Source organism: Schistocerca nitens, chromosome 2 (genome assembly GCF_023898315.1).
Source record: "Schistocerca nitens isolate TAMUIC-IGC-003100 chromosome 2, iqSchNite1.1, whole genome shotgun sequence".
In the NCBI taxonomy this organism is placed as follows: domain Eukaryota; kingdom Metazoa; phylum Arthropoda; class Insecta; order Orthoptera; family Acrididae; genus Schistocerca; species Schistocerca nitens.
Genome location: NC_064615.1, coordinates 1,112,532,299 through 1,112,556,689, shown reverse-complemented (window position 1 = coordinate 1,112,556,689; position 24,391 = coordinate 1,112,532,299). Strand labels below are relative to the sequence as shown.

At 44.7% G+C, this 24,391-nt stretch overlaps 1 pseudogene; it reads left to right on the top strand.

The window, feature by feature from the left end:
• The first annotated feature begins 900 nt into the window (after positions 1–900).
• The window catches only part of LOC126235588 (dehydrogenase/reductase SDR family member 11-like), a 48,132-nt pseudogene continuing 24,641 nt past the window's right edge, over positions 901–24,391 (top strand).

Below are 24,391 nucleotides of genomic sequence, written 5' to 3'. Positions count from 1 at the left end.
TCATGAGGGCACCAGGGTAAACTTCAGAGTTGATCGTTGCACCATGAGAGGGTATATCAAAGTGTCCACACTACGAACAGAGGTGTCCAGCTCTGCAGCGAGGTGGCTGTCTGTGATCTATCGATCACCTCGAATGAAAATGTCGACACGTTCCAACACTGCAGGAGTCACAGCCGTGTGCAACGAACCGGAGCGCCTGAGATCGGTCAGGTTTGCTCGACTCTGTTGCAGTGATCACAGACACCCTCCTACGCCTCCGCAGACATTCTGCAAGCGCTTATGAATATCTGCGATACTCTGGTTTTCCACCAAAAGAAACGTATTGACAGCGCTCTGCTTTGAACGCACCTGCATTACAGAGGGCTACATATAGCGCCACCACAGATCGGAACTTCATGAAACTACAGAAGCTGAAGCGGGGTATTCCACGATGTCCCCCAGCAAAGTCTTCATGTTTTCAACAGAAACGGACAGAGAAAAAAATGTGTTACATTAATTATTGAACGCCCCTCGTAGAACGATACCTTTATTTCGAATGTGGAGCTTACTCCACCGACGTTATGTAGCTTTACAAAACCGTCGTCAGCAAACAATTTGTTTGGAACAAATGCTGCTATTTATTTATTTACATACAACTGCGGTCAACCGATTGTCGTTATGAATGAAACAAAGTTCCAGGCTCTAAAAGCTACTCGTTACAGATGAAGCCTAAAGGACAGAAATGCGTCTGTCCGTAGCGTTCCACTGAAGTCGTCCATCGGACACACAGATCTGTTTGCGCGCCAGCGGAGAGGAATATGGACTGCGATATGGCGATAAAGGGCTGCCCTTGCCGGAGCTACGCGGGCCGCCTGTCCTCTGGGGGCGAACAGCCGCTGAGGCGCGCCACTTGCTGTCAGGATGGAGCGGTACGCAGGTCGCGTCGCCCTGGTGACGGGCGCCAACTCCGGCATCGGCGCCGCCACCGCGCGGGCGCTGCTCAGGAGGGGGCTCGAGGTCGTCGGCCTCGACAAGAGGATCGACAGGGTCCAGGTAGTTAACTAACCACCAGCCTCGGTACAGCATCTGAAAATCGGACTGGTTCGAAAACTGCGCCAGTATTTCTGTTCGAAGTGTTATTTAGCTAACCGAAACAGAAATAGCGTGGGTTTCAGTGCCATAGAGAAATGAATGTGATGTATTAAGAGTAAGGTATTACTTTTTTCTATTTTTAGCTCAGTCACTTTTTTATGACACAATCGTAACTGGTTTTCAGCCTTCATAGGTCATCCTCAAATGCTACTTTTTTTGGGTCATCAGTCTTCTGACTGGTTTGATGCGGCCCGCCACGAATTCCTCTCCTGTGCCAAACTCTTCATCTCAGAGTAGCACTTACAACCTACGTCCCCAATTATTTTCTGAATGTATTCCAATCTCTGTCCTCCTTTGCAGTTTGTCTCCTCTACATCTCCGTCTGGTACCACGGAAGTCATTCTCTGATGTCTTAAACTAATGTCCTATCGTCCTGTCTCTTCTGCATGTGAAAGTTTTCCACATATCCCTTTCCTCTCCGATTCTGTGCAAAAATTCGTCTTCATTACCTTACCATTCAACCTAATTTTCAACATTCATCCGTAGCTCCACATCTCAAATGCTTCGATTCTCTTCGGTTCCGGGTTTCCCACAGCCCATGCTTCGCTACCACACAATGTTGTGCTCCAAATGTACTTTCTGAGAAATTCCTTCAACAGATTAACGCCCTTTTTACCGGTGCTAGTCTGCTTTTGATGTCCACCTTGTCCTGTCCGACACTAGTTATGTTGTTGCCTAGGAAGAGGAATCCATTAACTTCATCTACTTCGTGACCATAGGTCCTGATGTTAGGTTTCTCGCTGTTCTCATTTCTGCTACTTCTCATTACATTCGTCTTTCTACGATTTACTCTCAAACCATATTCTGTACTAATTAGACTATTAATTCAGTTCAGAAGATCATGTAGTTCATCTTCACTTCCACTCAAGATAGTAATGTCATCAGCAAATCTTGTCATTGATATCCTTTCACTTTGTCTTTTAATTCCACTCCTGAACCTTTCTTTTATTTCCATCATTGCTTCCTCAATGTACAGATTGAAGAGTAGGGGCGAAAGGCTACAGCCTTCTTAATACGAGCCCTTCGTTCTTGATCGTCCACTGTTATTATTCCCTCCTGGATCTTGTACGTATTGTATATTAACCGTCCCTCCATATAGCTTACCCCTATTTTTCTCAGAATTACGAACATCTTGCACCATTTTATTTTCTCGAACGCTTTTTCCAGGTCGACAAATCCTATGAATGTATCTTGATTTATCTTTAGTCTTGCATCCATTTCCAACCGACATGTCAGGATTGCCTGTCTGGTGCCTTTACCTTTTTCTAAAGCCATGAGCTGTTAAGCTGATTGTGCGATAATTCTCGCACTTGGCAGCTCTTGCAGTCTTCGGAACTGTGTGGATGATATTCTTCCGAAAGTCAAATGGTATGTCGTCAGACTACTCATACATTCTACACACCAACCTGAATAGTCGTTTTGTTGCCAGTTCCGCCAAGGATTTTAGAAATTCTCTTGGAATGATATCTATCCGTTCCGCCTTATTTGATCTTAAGTCCTCCAAAGCTCTCGTGAATTCTGATTTTAATCTCTTCTAAATCCACTGGTGTTTCATTTTCTACCACAACAGATATACCTTCCCCTTCATAGAGGCCTTCAATGTACTCTTTCCAACTATCTTCTCACTCGTCTGCATTTAACAGTGGAATTCCCGTTGCACCCTCAATCTTACCACTCTTGCTATTAATTTCACCGTAGGCTGTTTTGATTTTCCTGCTGCCTCAGTCCTTCCGACCATCATTTCTTTTTCGATTTCTTCACGTTTTTCATGCAGCCATTTCGTCTTAGCTTCATTCCTCAGCAATTTGTATTTCCTGAATTTCCCTGCACACTACACTTCCTATTTGTTTCATTCCTCTGCAACTTGTATTTCTTTATTTCTGAATTTCCCTGAACATTCCTGTACTTCTTTCTTTCACCGATCAACTGAAGTTGTGTTTTTTCGGAGTTATTTCTTTTGAACCAATGTTTTTCTATCCAACTTCTATCATTGCTCTTATTAGAGATGTTCATTGCTCGTCAACTGTACTGCCTACTGAGCTATTCCTTATTGTTGTATCTACAGCCATAGAGAACTTAGCGTATCTTGTCATTCCTCATTACTCTCGTATCCCACTTCTTTGCTTATTGATTCTGCCTGACTAATCTCTTACACTTCAGCCTACTCTTGATCACCACTGCATTCTGATCTGAGTCTATATCAACTCAGTCGAGTATCTGATTTCAGAATCTCTGCATGTCTATGATTTAATCGAACTGAATATTCCCGTATCACTCAGCCTTCTCCAAGAAAACTTCCACCTCTTGTGATTCTTGAACAGAGTATTTACTATTACTAGCTGAAACTTATAACAGAACTAAATCAATCTTTCTAGTCTCTCATTCCTTGTCCCGCGCCCTTATTCTCCTTCCCTTAGAACTGTATTCCAGTCCCCGATTACTATTATATTTTCATCTCCCTATTCATACTGTATTACCCGCTCAATATCCTTATATACTTTCTCTGTCTCTAAATATTCAGTCTGCGACGTCGGCATTTATACCTGAACTATCGTTGGTGTTGGTTTCCTGTCGATTCTCATACAAACAACTCTATCAGGGAAATGTTCACAGTAACACACTCTCTTCCCTTCGTTCAATTTGAAATGAATCCTACTCCCGTTTCACCATTTGTCGCTGCTGTCGATATTACCCTATACTCATCTAATCATAAATCCTAGTCTTCTTTCCATTTCTCTTCACTGAACTCTACTATGTCTATAGTGAGCCTTTGAATTTCTCTCCTCAGATTTTCTAGCTTCCCGACCACGTTCAGGCTCCTGACAAACCCACGTCCCGACTCGTAGGACGCTATCCTTTCGTTGGTTATTTAACCTTTTTCTCATGGTCACCTCCCCTTTGGCAGTCCACTCCCAGAGATTCGAATGGGGGACTGTTCCGGAATCTTTTGTCAATGGAGAGATCATCATGAAAATTTTTCAGTTACAGGCTACATATCTTCTGGATACACGTTATGTGTCTTTAATGCAGTGATTTCCATTGCCTTCTGCATTGTTGATTGCGTTTACTTAAACTTATGGGCTGACTTTTTTCTGGTTCATAAACATTTTATCTTTATCTGTTATTACTTTTATATTGTAATTTCATGTACTGACACGTTCCATGACCTTGGACGTTTGATATTGTTGTTTCTTCCGCCCTTAGGGGCAGTTTCCTAAACCGAGGACAAGAGAGTGGCCTTAACCTCCGTCCGCTCCATCGCCCTCTTTGACAAGGCCGTTGGCAGAAAGAGGGTGATTCTTATGTCGGAAGTCTTCGCCCGCCTATGATGGTTATTAATCAATATTTAAGTAGTTTCGTGTTTCGAACTTGGGACCGAAGACGTCAATCAAATCAATAATCAAAGACGATACCCCTCGACCACTTGTGCATCACCAATGCTGCTATGGACAATACGAAAGGTTACAGTAAGACCTGAAACAAGTGCTATTTTTTTCATTTGGTTTACCTGTGAGCTTATTAATGTGCTATAACAATGTATATGAGCGGCATTTGATGGACAAGTGCTCGTCACCGTCTCCACAAACAGGATGTTGTTTCTTCCAAAATGTATTAACAGTTCTTGCTGCTAACAAGTGAGTCCGACTGTAGGACTATAACACTGTAAGCACTATTGTCTGAACTTGTCATGTTCTCAGAGATTCAAAACACACTATCTAATGTCGGCAAGCAAACAAACCAAGACTTACCTTAATGTTGCGTTTGGCTTCTATATTCACACTAGCGAAATCCTTCAATAGAGTCCAGATTTTCATTACCGGAATGACAGCGTCGACCTCCGTGGATTCTCATTTTTTTTCACGAAGCATCTTGGTGATGCCCGCGTGTTGCTCGAGCCTGTAGTAACAAATCACGCAGACCGTCTTTGAGTTGCTCCGACATCTTCCTTTAATCCGAACTTTTGGAGACCCAAATTACTGGAGCACTACTCAAGAATGGGTCGCACAAGTGTTCTATTCGCGGTCTCCTCCATATCTGAGCCAAAGTTTCATCAGAATTCTTCCAATAAATTTAAATCGATAATTCGCCTTCCCTACTGCCGACACTACTTGCTCCTTTCATTTCATGTAGCTTTGCAATGTTACACGTAGACATATAGAGCGTAACGGGTGTAATTTATTTTTGTGGTGTCACCGCCAGACACCACACTTGCTAGGTGGTAGCTTAAATCGGCCGCGGTCCATTAGTACATGTCGGACCCGCGTGTCGCCACTGTGTGATCGCAGACCGAGCGCCACCACACGGCAGGTCTCGAGAGACGTAAGAGAACTCGCCCCAGTTGTACGACGACGTTGCTAGCGACTATACTGACGAAGCCTTTGCTCTCATTTGCCGAGAGACAGTTAGAATAGCCTTCAGCTAAGTTAATGGCTACGACTTAGCAAGGCGCCAATTGTCACAGTGCATGTATCTTACGAGTCTCATTTGTATAGTCAAGAGAGATGTACCAAAGGAAGCATTAAAAGTTTAGTATATTCCAAAGCTACGTATTTTCTTTATAGCAGTCATAACGTATCCTGTTCCAGACTTGACGCCAGTCGGCGTGTGTGTACGCGTGCCTTTCGGCTCCCTTCTCAGTGTGGCGTAGCTAGCTTGTTACGCCACAACAATTTTATTTTTATTTACACGTCAAGTTCCATAGGACCAAGGTCATGGAACGTGTCAGTACTTGAAATTACAACATAGAGGTAATAACAGATAAAAATCAAAAGTTTATGAACCAGAAAAATGTCAGCCCATAAGTTAAAGTAGACGCGATCAACAATTCAACCAGAATGAGTTCAATTTTTAAAGGAATTCCTCGACAGAGTAGAAGGGGTGACCCATGAGGAAACTCTTTATTTTTGATTTGAATGCGCGTGTATTAGTGCAAAGATTTTTTAATTCGAGTGGTAGCTTATTGAAAATGGATGCAGCAGTATACTGCACACCTTTCTGCACAGGAGTCAAGGAAGTCCGATCCAAATGCAGGTTTGATTTCTGACATGTATTAACTAAGTGAAAGTTGCTTATTCTTGAGAATAAGCTAATATATATATATATATATATATATATATATATATATATATATATATATATATATCGTGATCAGGGGTCGACAAGGGGATCGTGAACTTACACCACTTATTGCCCGAACTCCCCGTTTCTGAGCCAAAAATATCATTTTAGAATGGGAAGAGTTACCCCAAAATATAATACCATACGACATAAGCAAATGAATATAAGCAAAGTAGACTAATTTTCTTGTCGAACGATCACTCACTTCATATACCGTTCGAATAGTAAAAATGGCAGTATTAAGTCTCTGAACAAGATCCTGAACGTGGGCTTTCCATCACAGTGTACTATCTATCTGAACACCTAGAAATCTGAACTGCCCAGTTTCACTAATCATATGCCCATTCTGTGAAATTAAAACGTCGGGTTTTGTTGAATTGTGTGTTAGAAACTGTAAAAACTGAGTCTTACTGTGATATAGCGTTAGCTTATTTTCTACAAGCCATGAACCTAGGTCATGGACTGCACTATATGAAACCGAGCCAATGTTGCACATAACATACTTTACTACCAAGCTAGTGTCATCAGCAAACAGAAATGTTTTAGAGTTACCCCTAATGCCAGAGGGCATATCATTTATATAAATAAGGAATAGGAGTGGCCCCAACACTGATCGCTGGGGCACCTCCTACTTGATTGTACCCCACTCAAACCCCACATCACAGCCATTCTCAACATTGTGAATAATAATCTTTTGCTGTTTATTGCTAAAGTAAGAGGTGAAACAAGTGTGAGCTACTCCCAATATTACGTAATGGGCCAACGTCTGCAGCAATATTTTGTGATCAACACAATCAAACGCCTTAGTTAAATCAAAAAAATATGCCTAGCGTTCGAAACCTTTTGTTTAACTCATCCAGTACCTCACAGAGAAAGAAAATATTGCAAAGTGTGAAATTATTTAAGTGGAGCTCCGATACACCAATAATCTACAAGCAGTTCGCTAACTTTGTCTCTAATACCTCTTATATTTTGATGAAATATACTAATTCCTTCTCTATTTGGAAACATGACGTCCTCTGAATGTGAGCCCTTAGTTAGAGGGACTTGCTTTAAGTAAGATCAGATATTTCTACTGGTTGCTGAGGACAGCATACTGAACAATATTACTTCTTTATTTATGTCACTGCAGACTAAAAGTCATAGTCAGTACAAGTCATATATCTTTTAGTTGGTTAGTACCTCCAAGTACATAAGGCAAGAGAAAGCACTGAATGACCGTCTTTCCCCCGGGCAGCAGGTCAGGTGTGAGGCGTGGACGTGTGGACGCAAAACGCTTAGTGCGTACTGACAGGCATAGTCCTCTTAGTGGTGCAGCATTGTCATGCAGAAAGCCTCAGGTCGTAAAGCTTCTGATGTGTTTGCGGGAAGACTGTTACACGCAGAGAAACAACAACCAGCACGCTGATGTGTGTACACTTCAAGGTCCCATGTGTAACAATATCCGCAACTACACCTGTTACAGCCCGTATAATCGTCATGTCTGTGTCCATCAGCACAACACCACCAATGTACCGAACAGTACAGGAGTGTTTTTCCTACTCATCCGCATTAACTGACACCTTTCTACATTTGCATCAAGCTGTCATTCATCATACCAAATTGAAATTATCTCCGACTCATCCTGTAGCCTCTAATACACTCTACTAAAACACTGTCCATTACACTGCAGTATAGTTAGAAAACCGTTGCCTTACCCATCACATCGTTTATCCATATATAGAGAATAAGACAGGTTTCATCACTCGTCCCTGGCATACTCGAGATAATAACCTCGTCTCATTTGCACTCTGGAACAACGAACTACGTACTGTTCCATATGGTAGGACCTTCTTTAAACCACAATAGAGTGCTGTGTGGCAATGTGTGGAATTCATTCTGGAAATCTAAAAAAATTGAATTTGCCTGTTGCCCTTCAACAATGGTTCGCAGGTTTTCATACAAGAAAAGGACAAGCATTTTTCACGAGCGGTGCATTCTAAATCTGTGCTGATTTGCGGACAGAAACTTTTGTGTCCAAAGGAGATTTGTTATTTTCCTCGATAGCGTTAGGGATCCGTTCATATACTCCTCTTACACGCACGAGTCACCTGCGCTTTTTTCCACTCAGTTGAGACTTCACTCTGAACCGGAGATTATGCAAGCTGGTTACGGGTTCAGTGCCAAAGAGTACTCCCCGTAACACCGAATACTGCATTCCATACGGACCCGGCGACTGATTTCTTTTCAGTTTTTTCAGATGCTTCTCTATATCAGAGATGACTATAACTATGTTTCTCGTACTGGGGTATGTGTGGCGGTCAAACGACGATGTCTGTACTATATTCCTACGTGAATGATTTTTTAAACGCGAAATTTAAAATTACTGTTCCTATTGCTGTCTTCTGTTGTCACACCAGACTGGACTGTTCGATGAGTTACTGGATAGAAGCCTGTAGGTATTTTCATTCAGCCTTTCTGGGAAGTGCTGCATCTCCTCCACGACTCTCTCAAACAAGTGCTGTAAAACACAGGCCTCCGGCAATATGTGATGATCAAAAGTGTTCCCAGTGACAAAAGGGTTAGAAAGGCATCACCAGTATGTGTTGGTGTACTGTAATAAACGTCACAGTCGATAGTGCCACAAAGAACATGTCAGGATCTGCATAGGGGAGCTAATGAGAGGACGTTCTGCGATCCATTTTGCTACAGCTATATTTCCCGCCCTGTTTGTACACTATAGCAGATCCAGTTGAACCCCAGCATTGCTGTACTGTGTAGCTGTTTACGAATTGAGTCTATCATCTCCCTATGTCGGCTATACTCTTCAGTGCATTGAAATTACAATTACCGATGTCAAATCAATCCTCCCCTTACAACTACACATATGTAATTTTCTTACGTGAATAGTAGTCTGATCACTTCCCACAAACGTCTGGTGACATGTTGGAATATAAGCTACAGTAACTTTACGTTCAAGCAGCATTATCATTTATAGGTGTATAGCGACAGAAAAAGTTATATGTCCACACTCGCACCAGTTGGGCGTCGTTCTGCCCAATAGCAGACTCCCTCTCCCCTCCCACCGCCCCACGCCATATTGTCATTATCACATATCTGTCAAGGAATAAAGGATGTAACTACAATTAAAAAGCTTCCACAACTTTTTTATTTTCTAGATTTCACCACTTCCGCGAAACCCTTTCGTATTTTTTATACTTGTATATCCATCTATCTCAGTGGCGTCTTACACGTTCGGACCGCCATGTTAGAGTTCGTGGTAGTGGATTTCAGCTTTATATCATGTTTAAACGCATAACTATCGTACACCTAACACCAAGGTCATACAAATTTCTTGCCTAAGACATCACTGTGAGAGCAATTTACTAGAGTACGTCCATTCGGCGTTAATTTTCAAGAGTGGAGTAAACGGGTAGAGAAACGTTTGCATACCATGATGTTATCGTAAACTTTTCGGAATTTAATTTCCTATTGCTAAAAACCGTACCAGTTTAACATTTTGGAGGCGGAACACCTCGAGACGGACCTGATTTAGCTGGCAAAAATAAGTTTGTTTCGAAAAAAAAAGCACCTGTTACAGCGTCATACAATGATTTTGTTTGTTACATGTGCGAGAATACCATTACTTCGATCAAGGTTGAAATTATACGAAGCATACTGGACGCTGGGTTCTTTTTTCTTCTCAACAAACTAATTTTTGCCAGCTGCATCGGACCTGCCTCGGGGTGTACCGCCTCCAAAATTTTCAACAGGTGCAGTGTTTACCAAGAGATATTGTGCTTGGAGCCGATACCAAACACTTTTCCGACCTCGGGGAAGATCAGTTTGGATTCCGTAGAAATATTGGAACACGTGAGGCAATACTGACCCTACGACTTATCTTAGAAGCTAGATTAAGGAAAGACAAATCTACGTTTCTAGCATTTGTAGACTTAGAGTAAGCTTTTGACGACGCTGACTGGCATACTCTCTTTCAAATTCTGAACGTGGCAAGGGTAAAATCCATGGAGTGAAAGGCTATTTACACATTGTACAGAAAACAGATGGCAGTTACAAGAGTCGAGGGACACGAAAGGGAAGCAGTGGTTGGGAAGGGAGTGAGACAGGGTTGTAGACTCTCCCCGATGTTATTCAATCTGTATATTGAGCAACCAGTGAAGGAAACTAAAGAAAAATTTGGAGTAGGTATTAAAATACATGGAGAAGAAATAAAAACTTTGAGGTTAGATGATGACATTGTAATGCTGTCAGAGACAGCAAAGGACTAGGAAGAGCAGTTTAACGGAATGGATAGTGTCTTGAAAGGATGAAATAAGGGGAACATCAACAAAAGCAAAACGAGGATAATGGAATGGAATCGAATTAAGTCGGGTGATGCTGAGGGAATTAAATTAGGAAATGAGACACTTAAAGTAGTAAAAGAGTTTTGCTATTTGGGGAACAAAATAACTGATGATGGTCGAAGTAGAGAGGATATAAAATGTAGACTGGCAATGCCAAGGAAAGCGTTTCTGAAGAGGAGAAATTTGTTAACATCGAGTATAGATTGAAGTGCCAGGAAGTCGTTTCTGAAAGTATTTGTATGGAGCGTAGCCTTGTATGGAAGTGAAACATGGACGATAAATTGTTTGGATAAGAAGAGAATAGAAGCTTTTGAAATGTGGTGCTACAGAAGAATGCTGAAGATTAGATGGGTAGATCACATAACTAATGAGGAGGTACTGAATTGGATTGGGGAGACGAGAAGTTTGTGGCACAACTTGACTAGAAGAAGGGATCGGTTGGTAGGACATGTTCTGAGGCATCAAGGGATCACAAATTTAGCATTGGAGGGCAGCGTGGAAGGTAAACATTGTAGAGGGAGACCAAGAGATGAATACACTAAGCAGATTCAGAAGGATGTAGGCTGCAGTAGTTACTGGGAGATGAAGAAGCTTGCACAGGATAGAGTAGCATGGAGAGCTGCATCAAACCAGTCACAGGACTGAAGACCACAACAACAACACACGTAAACATTTCTCTACCGGTTTACTTGGCCCTTCAAAATTAACGCCGAATGGACGTACTGTAGTATATAGCGCTCGCAATGATGTCTTAGACGAGAAATATGTATGATTTGGATGTTAGATCTACTATGGTTATGTGTTTAAACGTGATATAAGGTTCAAATACACTAACACGAACTCCAAGATGACGGTCCGAATACATAAGACGCCATTATGCTGGCTTGATTTACAAGTAACAAAAGTATGAAACGGTTTCATGGAAGTGGCAAATTGAAATCAGCGTTTGGTGTCATTGATCGGGAGGCCCCTTGCGTAGCAGGTCCAGTCGCCTTGGTGCAGGTCTCATTACATTCGACGCCACATTGGACGACCTGTGTGGCGGTTCGGGGTAAAATGATGATGAAGACAACACAACACGAAGTCCCTGAGCGGAGAAAATCTCCGACCCAGACGAGAATCGAACCCAAGCCCGTAGAACGGGAAGCCGTCACGCTGACCACTCAGCTATCTTTTTTTATTATTTTTTTAATCAAAGACGCTACCCCTTTTTTTTTTAAAAAAAAAAGGAGGTGAGGGAGGGCGGGGAAGGCAGAGCGATCAGGGGTCGTAACCCGAGGCCTGGTCACAGTGTCCCCCTCGTCCGTCGAGGAATCAGGGATGGGAAGGGGAAATCTTTTGTGGGAATTATTATTTATTTATTTATTTATTTTTATTTACTGTTTTTAATACATTCTTAATGTGGATTTACTTTGTACCACAACAAAAATAAATGTATCTAGCACCGCATCGTGCTCTGAGAAAAAGAAAACAATATCTCGGCACGTTCATATACCGAGGTAATGTATATGGGGAAAACGAAAAAAAAGTGCTTCATACAGGATGCAGAAGGGTGTGTCGCTACTCTCCTTACGCTTCATCATCCAGGTACGTCTTCACATATATCATGTTATTCCACCGAGAATCGAACTTAGTCTTGTCAGCTCACTCAGTGGGTGTCTTCTCCTACCTGTTGATGATCCAGCTGCGTGGAGGGTCGCGTAGGGCACTCCCTAAGTAATTAGAAAAATACTGTCTGTATTTTGGGTTCCGTACGATCTTGCAATGACGTTCTTGTAGGTAGTTCCAAAAGTCGAATACATCTTTAGGTCCATCGTGAAATAAGTAGTGTACCGCATACGCACGGATCCACGTGACAGCGTTGGTCTTGGCTCGCGGGAAATACTGTTGATCCGGAAATAGTAGAAACTGAGGTGTAATGTGTTCCAGAGTCACTCGTAGAAAATACGACAAAATTTGTCGCACCAAGCGCCATACGTCTTCTGCCGCGCCACATGTGAGACGGTGTTCGTCCGTGTCTGGTATCCCGCAGTCTACGCAGAGAGGCGATTCCGTCATGTTTATCTTGTGGAGGCGTGATCGGGTGATCTGTTTACCATTGACTGTGATGTACCATGTGGAGCGGACGGCAGTGTCCAGTGGAACCGTGTGAATCGTCTTCCACACCACCTTCCAATTAACCTGAGGGCTTTTGGTCTCCACGATGTTTGGTGGGCGCCTCTGCTGTAGGACATGATATACATCCCGCGCCGATGCCTGTTTCGTCGGTGGTACTGCGATACGGACATAGCTGTGTTCAATGTAAAAGTTCCCGAAGTAGTAGAAGGGTGGGGGTATGTCTTGCGTCGTCAGTGGGGGCATAAGGGAGGGTGGAGCTAAGGACTCCAACAGCAAACCTGTCAAACTTTCCGGGTGGTGGCGCCACAGCTTGATGTGTGAGCTGACATACAGGGCCACAGCTCTGTCGTGGACATGGACTAGACCAAGACCTCTCCTTTCTGGGGGAAGGGTCAGTGACTCATAACTGACTTTGAAGAGCATGCCTGTACTGACGTAGGCTCCGAATGCCGCTAATAGACGTCGAGCCATCAGTAACGGTATTGGAAGAACACGCGCTATGTGTGGAAGGCGCGAGGCGAGGTAAACATTGACGAAGTGTGTCCTTTGTAGAATGTCGAGGGTCCGCAGACGAAGGTTGAAGATCTGGACCCGAATTTGTTGTAATAAGCGGCGGTAGTTAAGAGCCGCAGTGCGCCGTATGTCGTCGTGAAACTCTATTCCGAGACATTTGATAGTGCCACGAATCTGCAGGGGTTCGACACACGCTGGGGTCAACCCGTCTTCTATGGCCATGGCGACCGATTTGGCGACGTTGAGACAGCTGCCGGAAGCCACATAGTACGTGGTAATCCATTCTAGTGCTCTGTTGACATCGTCGCGATTGCGGAACACGAGAACCAGGTCGTCTGCATATGCTGTACAGCGAAATGTGACGTCACGTAGGGTAAGACCGGTGAGGCGTTGACGGAGGCCACAGAGGAGCGGTTCCAGTGCCAGAGCATAGAGTAACGTCGACAAGGGGCAGCCTTGACGCACGGAGCGGAAGATCGGGAGGGACTGCGAGAGACACCCGTTAACGAGCACTTTGGAAGTCGCCCCTCGGAGGAGGCGCATCACGATGTCTGTGAATTGCTGTGGGTACTGCATGTGCTGGAGAACGGACGTTAGGTACGCGTGATCCACTCGGCTAAAATCTAGTGATGCCAGCGCTCCCGGGATGCGGCGTGCCCTGGCTAGGGCTATTGAGTCACGGTACCGACACAGTGCTGTGTGGATGTAGTTGATACCCCCTAGGGAAGTCTGTTCTGGCGAGATGACGTAAGGTAGGGTCGGTCGTAGACAGTTTGCTAATAGTCTGGTGAATATCTTCATGTCGCAGTTGACGAGTGTTAGCGGGCGGTAATCTTGTATTCGAGCCCCACCTTTAGGTTTGTGAACCGGTATAATTATTCCTTCTACGAAGGTCGCTGGGAGCGGCACCGCGGGGGACATAAGCTCCCGACAGATGTCTGTTAACTTGGGAGCCAGTAAATACTGGAAAGTTCTATAAAACTCCACAGGGAGCCCGTCGGGGCCAGGAGACTTATTCGCCGCTCCTTTACCGATGGCGTCGATAACTTCGTCTTCCGTAATGTCGTTCAATAATTCAGTTTGTAAATCCTGTGGGACAATGCCGTAAACCAGTTATGAGACTTCTATCACCGTCGTCGGGTCGGAACATTGAGCAGAATAAAGTCGTGCGTAATGGTCGAAGAAGGCTGCAGCAATATCGCGTTGTATGGTGTGATGACGGCCGTCCTCAGTGATGACGGCATGTATCAGCGCCCGTCTTCGCAGTGTACGTTCTCGGATGACGTGGTACATGTTGGGTCGTTCCGTTGCGAGTCTGTCTTGTGTCCGCGCTCGGACGATCGTCCCTTCGAGGTGTCGGCGCATATGGGCTACGATCTGTGCTTTCGCACGCTGAACTGTCAACTGTCGTTCCGGTGTGGGTGGCAAGGAGGCGCATTCGCGAAGGACGGTGAAATAAAAATCAAGGGTCTGCCGCTTCCAAGCCGCAGTCACGACAATTCGTAATAAAGGTTCGCCGTAGGGCCGGCTTGGCGCAGGTTAACCACCAACTAATCGACGTAGGATATGTTGGGAGGCGGCGGACGCACAAACTCCACGTGTCTTCGATGGCGCGTCGACAATCCGGAGAAGCGAGATGAGCAAGGTTTAATTTCCAGGGATGTCGGCTGCGCCACACCCGTTGGCGACGAAGGGTGACGGCACATATATAGGCCTCGTGATCAGAAAAGGCTACTGGCCACACCTCCGCGTCACCCACCGTTGCCGCGAGAGAACGGGAGACGTAAATCCGTTCGATGCGACTAGACGAGTGACTCGTGAAATGGGTGTATCCCGGTCTATTGCCTCGGACATGTTCCCACGTATCTACCAGCTGGAGATCGCCGATGAGTGTCCCAAGTTCGGGGCACGGTGAATGGCGTGGCAGCTGATCTTTAGGTGCTTGGGTGCAACTGAAATCGCCCCCTAATATCAAGTCATCGTGCCTGCCCTGAAAAAGCGGTGCTATTCCTTCTGCGAAGAAGAGCGATCGGTCACGACGGCGATTCGTTCCGGAAGGGGCGTACACATTGGTAAACCGGACGCCTTGCACCGTTACGGCCATTCCTCTAGCGTCGGGGAGATATCGGACGTCGTCCGCCTCGAGGCCCTCTCTGAGGAGGATGGCGACTCCACTGTTAGTTGGCGAGGCGTGGGACACATGAGCCGTATAACCATACATACCCGGGAAATCGGCGACGAAGACTTCTTGGAGAAAGACAATGTCAACGTCTGCTGCATTGAGCATGTCTTGGAGCAGCGACAACTTCGTACGTGTCCGAATGGTGTTAATGTTGATGGTCGTTAAGCGATAGGTCTGTAGATCGTCTCCTGCGGTGGGGGCCGCCGTCAGTGTCGCCGTAAAAGGTGGAGCCTGTGATCTGCTGGCCGCGTCCGCGCCATCATCTGTTGCTACTCGGGAGGGGCCGAGGTGTGCGAGGAGAGAACTCTCTCCTCGTCCACCACAGGGGGCGTAGAATCGTCTTCAATGTCATCCGCCCAAGGTCCGTAAGTTAACGGTGGCTGCGGTAGAACACTCGTGGGCTGAGTGACTATGGGTGAATCCGCAGTTGTTTCCGGTTGTGTAACAACGGCGGGCGCTGTGCTAGCCATCCGTTTGTCCGAGAGAGCGGAATCGGGTTTGTCAAAATCAGACAAAGTGACAGGTGAGGGCGATCTCGTGTCATCCATTTTCCTCGTCGTTTCGTCGGCCGTCCGGTCGTCAACTGGAGAAGACGTCCGCTGGAGGCAATCGTCTGAGGGTGTGCGACGTCGCTTTTTATGTTTTCTCGGTGACCTTTGTTTGCGGACGTGGGTTTCTGTGTCCGAAAGAGTTTGTGGTTCCCGTATAGCATCCCCCTCAGGTATAAAGGCAGAGGTCGGTACAACCCTAGCGTCGAGTTCCATTCTCTCGTCCGAATCTTCATGTGGAGTCGATGGGCGGCGTTCTTCAACCTCTGCAGACACCATAATGGGGTTGGTCAATCCAGGACCGGCGACAGGTGCGCATTCTAACGCTTTCTGTCTTCCGGGGAGGTTGTCGTCTGTCATGACGGCCGATCGTGTCACCTCTGCGTAATTGAGGGGGAGGGCCGTGAGCGTAGGAGGTGGTGTCGTGTCATGCAATGGAAGTTGTGTAACCCGACGTTGAATACATGCCGAGCGCACATGACCCTCCTGGCCACAACCAGAACAAGTACGAGGTTGTCCGTCGTACATTACTATTGCTCGACAGCCACCTATGACCAAGTAGGACGGCACATGTTTCTTTAATTCAAATTTCACTTGTCGGACGCCGTTGAGGACCTGGTACGTCTCGAAGGTGTTCCGTTTTTCGGCCACGTGGCTAATTACCGTCCCATAAGGGCGGAAAACTGAGGTAACGACGTCCGGTGGTACTTCGAAAGGGAGTTCGAAGACTCTTAGTGTGCGTAATCCTAGTCCAGCACGGTCAACAGTAACCTCTCCGATGTGACCATCGGACTGTTTGAACTTGAGAGTGTTCGCGCATCTGTTCACAACTGCGTGACATAACTCGTCATCGACCATCTTGACGTAAACGACGCTACTTGTGATGGATAGGTGGATACCGATGATGTGCTGTGTTGGTATCTGAACTTCGTCACGGATGAATCGTTCGACTTCAAAGGCTCGTGGTCGTGCGTAGTCGGGCTGGAAGCTGATCTTGATGGTAGCTTTTCTGTACGAATGAGCCATGGCGACTCAGTGTTAACGGACGCGAGTATTAGCTGCGGCGAGGAAGTAAACAAACTACGCGCGCTCGCGACTCTGCGGACGGGACGTAAACAAGACGTCCTCGCCGCTCACCGGCCGAAAGCAGACTGAAATTGTGTGCCGGACCGAGACTCGAAATCACGCTGACCACTCAGCTATCGGGGCGGACATGGAAGTGGCGAAAACGAGGAAATATGAGGTGCATTCAAATGAAACCTGGTCATTGCGTCTACCTCTGCCTTACACGGAAGGTGGGACTATGTAACTGCGGGTACAGTGGCGCTATCTACTGCTAGAGAGACTGACGCATGGTCACCGTTTGATGTTGCATAGCGCCAGCGTGGTTGCTCGCCTAAGAGAAGGTGCTCACACAAGCTATCGTCCACTACCGAAATGTATCGACGGATGAAGGCTGTGTCGGGTGAGTACAGCCTGAGTCGTTCAAGTGTTGTGGAATGGCGCAAAAGATTCCTTGAGTGGCGCCAGTACTGGAAGACGATGCACGTCCTGGACAGACTCATCGTGTCATCACACCGGAAACGGTTGCGGAAGTGAATGCTTTAGTCTTGGACAACCGCAGAATCACCGTGGACGAGATCTATCGGTTACTGCGTATTAGCGTGGGCGATGCACCATAATGCACCATAATTCATCAACCCTTGAACTTTCAAAAAATCTATGCGCAGTGGGTTCCCCACCAACTGACCGCCAAACAGCGCAGTGCTGGAATGTCGCTGTCTTTGAGTCATCTGTAACGTTATCATAAGGAGAAATACGGCTTTCTGTCACGTACTGTCACAGGTGACGAAACATGGTGTCACCACTTTGAACCGGAAGGCAAGTGTCAGAGCGAGCACCTCCGAAGAAATCAAAGGCCGTGCACACCACTTCTGCTAAGGTCATGACGTCCTTTTGTGATCGCAAGAGCCAACTGCTTGTCGAGTTCGTGGAAAGGGCAACCACCATCAATGCGCAGCGTTATCGAGTCACTTTATAGAACCTTGGACGAACCATTTAGTCGAAACGACGAGCATGTTATTGGTTCAAATGGCCGTAAGCACTAAGGGACTTAACATCTGAGGTCATCAGTCCCCTAGACTTAGAACTACTTAAACATAACTAACCTAAGGACATCACACACATCCATGCCAGAGGCAGGATTCTAACCTGCGACCGTAGCAGCAGCGCGGTTCAGGACTGAAGCGCCTAGAACCGCTCGGCCACAACAGCCAGCGAGGCATGTTGTCCAATGGCTTTTATCCTCCTGCATGATAATGCCTGCTCACACACGGCCGGTGCGGTGAAGGCGACATTGCAGCAGCGTGGGAAACGCTGGATCATCCATCTTGCAGTCCCGAACTTTCACGGCGTGTGTTTGGAACTCTAAAACAAGCCATTCGCCGACATCGATTCGCAACGGACGACGAAGAACATAACTGGGTCCAGGGCTGGATCTGACAGCTTCTTCGAGGATGGAAACGAATGGGATAAATGTGCCAACAGTTTTGGAGACTATTTTTGAGTATGTGTGCTGTGTATAACTAAATTTTTGAGTTAATAAAATAGTTACCTTCAGTTTACACTACAGATGGGGTTTAATTTGAATGCCCGGGATAAAAAAGGTGTGAGGACTTATTCAATTGTAATGAGGCCCTTTATTCCACAAAAATTATCTGATAACGACGATGTGGTGATAGGGCGGGGGGGGGGGGGGGTTGTTTCTCCTGTGCAGTGCGAAATGGCACCCGGCTGGTGCGAGCGTGGACATCCCATAATTTTTTCGGAGCTACACACAGGTAAACTACAATAACAGATGTGTATGTTTTAGAATGTAAGAGTACTGTGGTCAGCGTTCCGACATGTCCAACCAAAGTAACTAAGTCTGGTTGTAAGGGAGGTATAGAATAGAAGTGGAAAATTTCGATTTCACTGCTTTAATTGCCATAAAGGGGATGAAAGCTTTTATGTGGAAAATTATGAGAATGGTATAGATATTGATAATTCCAGAGCCAAAGCCGTCGACAGGTGCCATTTCCAGTAATATGTTCATTGTCAAATGGCATCTTAATACTTAAATGTAATTACACTGATAAATATGTGGCTGGTCTCTTAGGACGACTCTGCCTGAAGTCTGGGTGTTTGGCAGAAGTAGCCGGTGGTTAGAATGAATTGGCATTTATGGATTAAGGTGCAAATCATCGCTAAGCCTCATGAACCCGTGTCGCCCTCTAGGTGGGTGGATAGCCAACTAATACTCAGTATGTGTTGGGCAGCCTAAATGATCACATTCATTGTGAGTATTCTCCCATTTTTAGGTTCATATTTGCGAAGATTCAATATCAATCACTAACAAGCGTTGGCGCTGGAGGTATTGATAAAATCCAAATTCCTGCCATTCCGATCATCCCCGACGCCTCCACAGCTGGGCATTCCTGTCTGGTGGGCCGAGTCAGGCTGCCGACATGGCGCGGTCGCTGAGACGTACGTACACGGCGGCAACCAGTGCAGCGCGGTTTCTGGCCTGGGGCGCTGCATGTGGACTTCCCGAAGTGAGAGCGTCGCATTTGCTACTGTTCCAGAGATCTCCGACACCTAACTCTGGTAACTGCTACTGCAGATAGGAACACTGTTTAACTGTGTGATATATATACTGCTCCTCAGTAGCGTCCAGTGGACTCTGTCTTGCAGTGGAAAGATGGTATTCGTTGTTGTTACTGTACTGCCACATGGTAGAACATTCCTTCTCCTTCTTCAGCTCGCTGTAGCTGAGAAAACCAACTTAGGATTTGTCTAGCGCTTCAAAAACCCAACCACATCATCAAATTCCCGATTGAAAAATTTATTGTTCCTGATAGTGGTATTATGAGCATACATACCAACTAAACCCCTCCGCACATTGTTTAAGAACATATCATGCAATTCAGCAGAAATTTGAAATTTTCAGCTACCTCTAATGTAGTGGATTTCCTACCAAATGACCCAACTGTCCCTGTATCCACCAACAGGAGGCAAGTGAATAAAACTCCAGAAGGGATTGGAAACTGGGCACTTATGGGGTCGAATCGCACGAAATGTAGCATTCCTAATATCCATCAATCGGTTACAAGATAAAACTGGCAGCACTCGAATGGTATTGATTTAATTAATTAATAAATCAATCCAGTAGAGTAAGGGAATACTTCCAAGACATCCACAGCTGGGTGCTTTCCAGGTATCCACTAGTTCGTTCAGGAGAAAGAAGGAATTAGAGGGATAAGTGCGCCACACAACACACACTACCTACTTTTTCTCAAATACCTTTTTTTTCCATCTGTTACCGGTTTCCATAGCTATGGAAGTGAGAGAACAAGTGGATATAGCGACTACCAGCGCCAGGTAGGTGAGAGGGCCATCGAGGGATGGACGGGATGAGGTGTGGTCTGTGTGTGTTTGCACTCGTTAGTTCACACAAACAGGAAGTAATTACTTGAGACAGATGGAGAGAGACGGGAGGGGGGGGGGCGGGTTGAGGGGGGACAGGAGGGAGATGGAGGCAGGAATTGAGTCTGGTATCAATTCTGAAAGGAATATCACTGCCTGATTCTTTGTTTGCGGAAGATTAGTGCTATCTCACAGTTGCGACACTCCCTGGGGTGCACTGTGCAGTGAGATTGGTCCAGCAGTCAGTCACATGATCGAGAGCTCTTTCACCAGACATGTGCAGTACAGTCTGCCCCTACGTGTGATGAGTGTTTCATGACAGTATTCAATGTGTGACCACACAAAGAAAGCGCCACAAATGTTTAAAAATTCCATACTGCATTGTCATCCAGAAACTGCTTAAAGAACCAGTATTACATACACTATAACCAATTTCCTGACAAACCTTGTAAATGAATAAATAACTTTATTACACATAATCCCTTCCCTGCCATAAAAAATTTTTAAAATTATTCGATACACCCCAAACGATTTCCTGTCAAGTAGAAATCAACTGAGTCTTTTTCCCCCAATTCCAGATTGGGGGAGGCGAGGGGATCTGGAGGAGGCAACAGTGGCTCGTAGTTTTCCCAGAGGAGGAGAGGTTAATTAATTGTTCAGTTTAATTTATTAATGCATTAGTTAGATATCGAAAGTGTGTCTGTATCGCTGAGGGGATTTCCTGGAGGGGTGGAGGACGAGGAGGGGGAGGTGTGAGGGATTTCTCAGAAGAATGAATTACCCTCAGGGAGTCATAAATCAACCTCCAGGGCGTCATAAATCAATTAACAGAACAATAGGGAAGGGTGGGGAACGGGGGAGAGATTACATGAAAAACCAACTAGCAGAACAATAGGCTTAGGTCATAAATAATTCGTCACAATTTAATTAATTTGCACATGTATCTGATATCGTATGTGCTCCAGAACGAAAGTTGTCCTACCACTGTAGCTCTTTACTGAATTCCCACAAGAATGTGGAGCAGAGGAGTTGCCGGCACACACACTGGAAGATGTGGTATGCATTACCAAAAGCATAATGGAAAAGATAAGAGGAAAAATTAAAATCATCGAATCTTCTTGCCTAGAAAAACTGCAGAAGGGAACGGAGCTGATAGTTGAAACTGCAAAACAAGTATTTTACAGGAAGAAAATTTGGTATGTATTAGAATTCCAGATAATACTTCTCTATATTTGTCAAGGTACTGGCTGGATAAAGAAATAGATGATGCAGATGCAGGTCTAAGTTATAAGCTAAAAATTAAATTGGGCATTATTAAAACTACACCTAACAAAAATAAGGAATGAGTTATTTTCTACGTGTGAACGTATATGCAAACGTTACTACATATTTTGTACAAAGACATTTACTAATCGCTAACCCACCAAGAATCCTAAGACATTTCCTATATACATTGATCTATGTTCTTGTATTTCGGATAGGGGAAGTGGATGGTTGGATGATCTTGAAAGTAGTTGTAATTACGGAGTTGAAAGCGTAGCGACCCCCTTTTCTTACCTATATGAGATGTGTAAAACTGCGAAACGTAGAAATATTACGAAAATTGACTGAGAGTACACAAAGTTAGAGAAAAATTACCATGAAACGTGCACAGACCGAAATCAATAAAACTCTGTGTCCCGGACGAAAGTGGATTGATGCTACATATAAACACCTTAATAGTGGAAAGAGGGGGCATTCTAGAGAGGTGGTCTCAAGGTGAAACGGTCGTAGCATCCTGCACATGAGCAGTACAACCTAACATTGATTGGACCATGACTTCACTGTGGAAGAAGAACGTTACAAGGAGAAGTGGTAAACTGCGATAAGGCTGTTACATCTTCTCTGGCTACTGATAGTTTTGTTTATTACTTCGTAAAATGTCGCTCTTTCTTAGTATGCATTTTCAGCTGCCGACAATCATTTTATAGGACTGTTAGGAATATGCTACAATTTACAAACCGCAATCGGGCTTGAACTTCGTAAAAAGCAGGTATCATATATCTCTGGAAACCTATGTAATATTTGTGTTACAAAAAACCGTAGTTTATAGGAGTATGCATCTGGAAACCTATGTAATATTTGTGTTACAAAAAACCGTTGTTATGTTTTATGACCTTACGGTTTAACCACCGTAGTTTATAGGAGTATGCATTTTCAGCTGCCGACAATCATGTAACATTTCTTACTTGGAATATTAACAGCGTTACATTCCACATGACTAATAGGTTGGAAACGTGAACTCTAAGAATAGTCGACCTTGTGGTTCTTCTTAAATGTTCAGCAGTTACGTGAAGTGCCCCAGTATGATGTGGAAACAAGAGTGAACTGGGCGATTACTGCAACTTGAATTAGTGAATCGATGATTTCCCTCCAAACCGAAACATCTTATCGGTAGAGTCTACGTGATCAGTATACTGTAACCTTTGTCGAGAACTGACAACTAATGATGTGACCTACGGCTATATCATGCAAAACAGTGCAAGAACATGGAGAGCCAATGAGTCAGAGACAGTATTAAGAAATACTGTATTTGTTCCTTTGCAAGGGTGTGACAAAATTCAATTTGCAGCAACTTCAAAATGTAGGCTTACTATTTAACCAAAACAGGGCATCGTCGTCTTTTTATTACCTACATAGAGATCTATAGTGAGTTAGAACATCAGCCACAACTCGTCTATGATTCTGAAATTTGGAGTAAGTGTTCTATTGCGTCTTTTACTTAGAACTGTCTATCGGTTCCAATATTTGCGAATGATTCCTTTGATTTCTTTATAAATGTTTTTTCTTGGTGACCAATATTTTCTAACCATGTTCGCAAATCACTATCTCTTTGCCGACGGTCTCAAGATCATCTAATTTTCTTGATGTCAGCAGCGCCAAAGGGTTTCTCTCACGTGATTGTTGTGAAACTAGTTCTTCGGTCCAGTTACCCCATGGTGGATTTAATATTATTTTACAAGATTGCTTGTTCTTACTGTCGATAATGTAAGTGAACATTTCCTGGTTTGTGCTAGCTGTATGGAAGTAGTCCCTTTCTGCTAAAGTATAGTTGAGCTGCATCCGTGTAATTCAATTTAGGCTAAAATTGAATGACTTTACGACCGGCGCGTCCAGTTCTGGCACCATGTGCAAGCATACAGGTATCGGGCTAACTGGACAACCGTTCGTTACTATCGTCTATGTGTACTAGCAGTTACGTTTTATTTGAATTTCGCCTAACCTAATAATTTTGCTCGCCCAAGCACGAGGAGAGTTTCTGTCCCAACTTTGCGATGTATATTCCATTTACTGTTGAACGGCGTTTCTAGTGTAATGTGAAAGTTATTTGAAGCTCTCGCTCCGGCAGATGACAACTAACACTTCAAGAACCTCACGTCCCATATTTGATATTACATCAGTTTCAGTTATTGGATTTTCATATTACGAATGTTTACGCGGAGATCTTGGGGAATTTCGATTCACACTCAAAAAAAATGTATTCCACATGCCTTCTCTTCCCTCTTGGCCGCATCTGGGCTTTGGTGAATACTGGGGTAACTGTACGAGTTTCCGTAGCTTGTGGATTCTTCAGGTAAGCCCTGCACCGAACTGACGAAGTTTCTGCTTTAGACAGTCTACTTGGCTCCAGTTCATAGCAAGATGCTGGGGCTATACATAGTCTTTTACTGTACGTTCGTGTTACACATATGTCCAATGTGAATATACTATGAACTGGGGAAATTTGATGTCAAATAATAGATATCGCAGTTCGCGTTCGCTATTCAGTACAAGATAATGAAGTTAGCAAAGCGACGATATCCACAGGCGACTTGAGACTCAACCATGTCCAAATGACACTGCTTTTGGGAAGCCTGGCAAAAAGTTGTTCACAGGTGGCTCGACGACATGAGGCATCCTTGCAGAAGCTGTGTAGTTTAGAACGATAAATATGA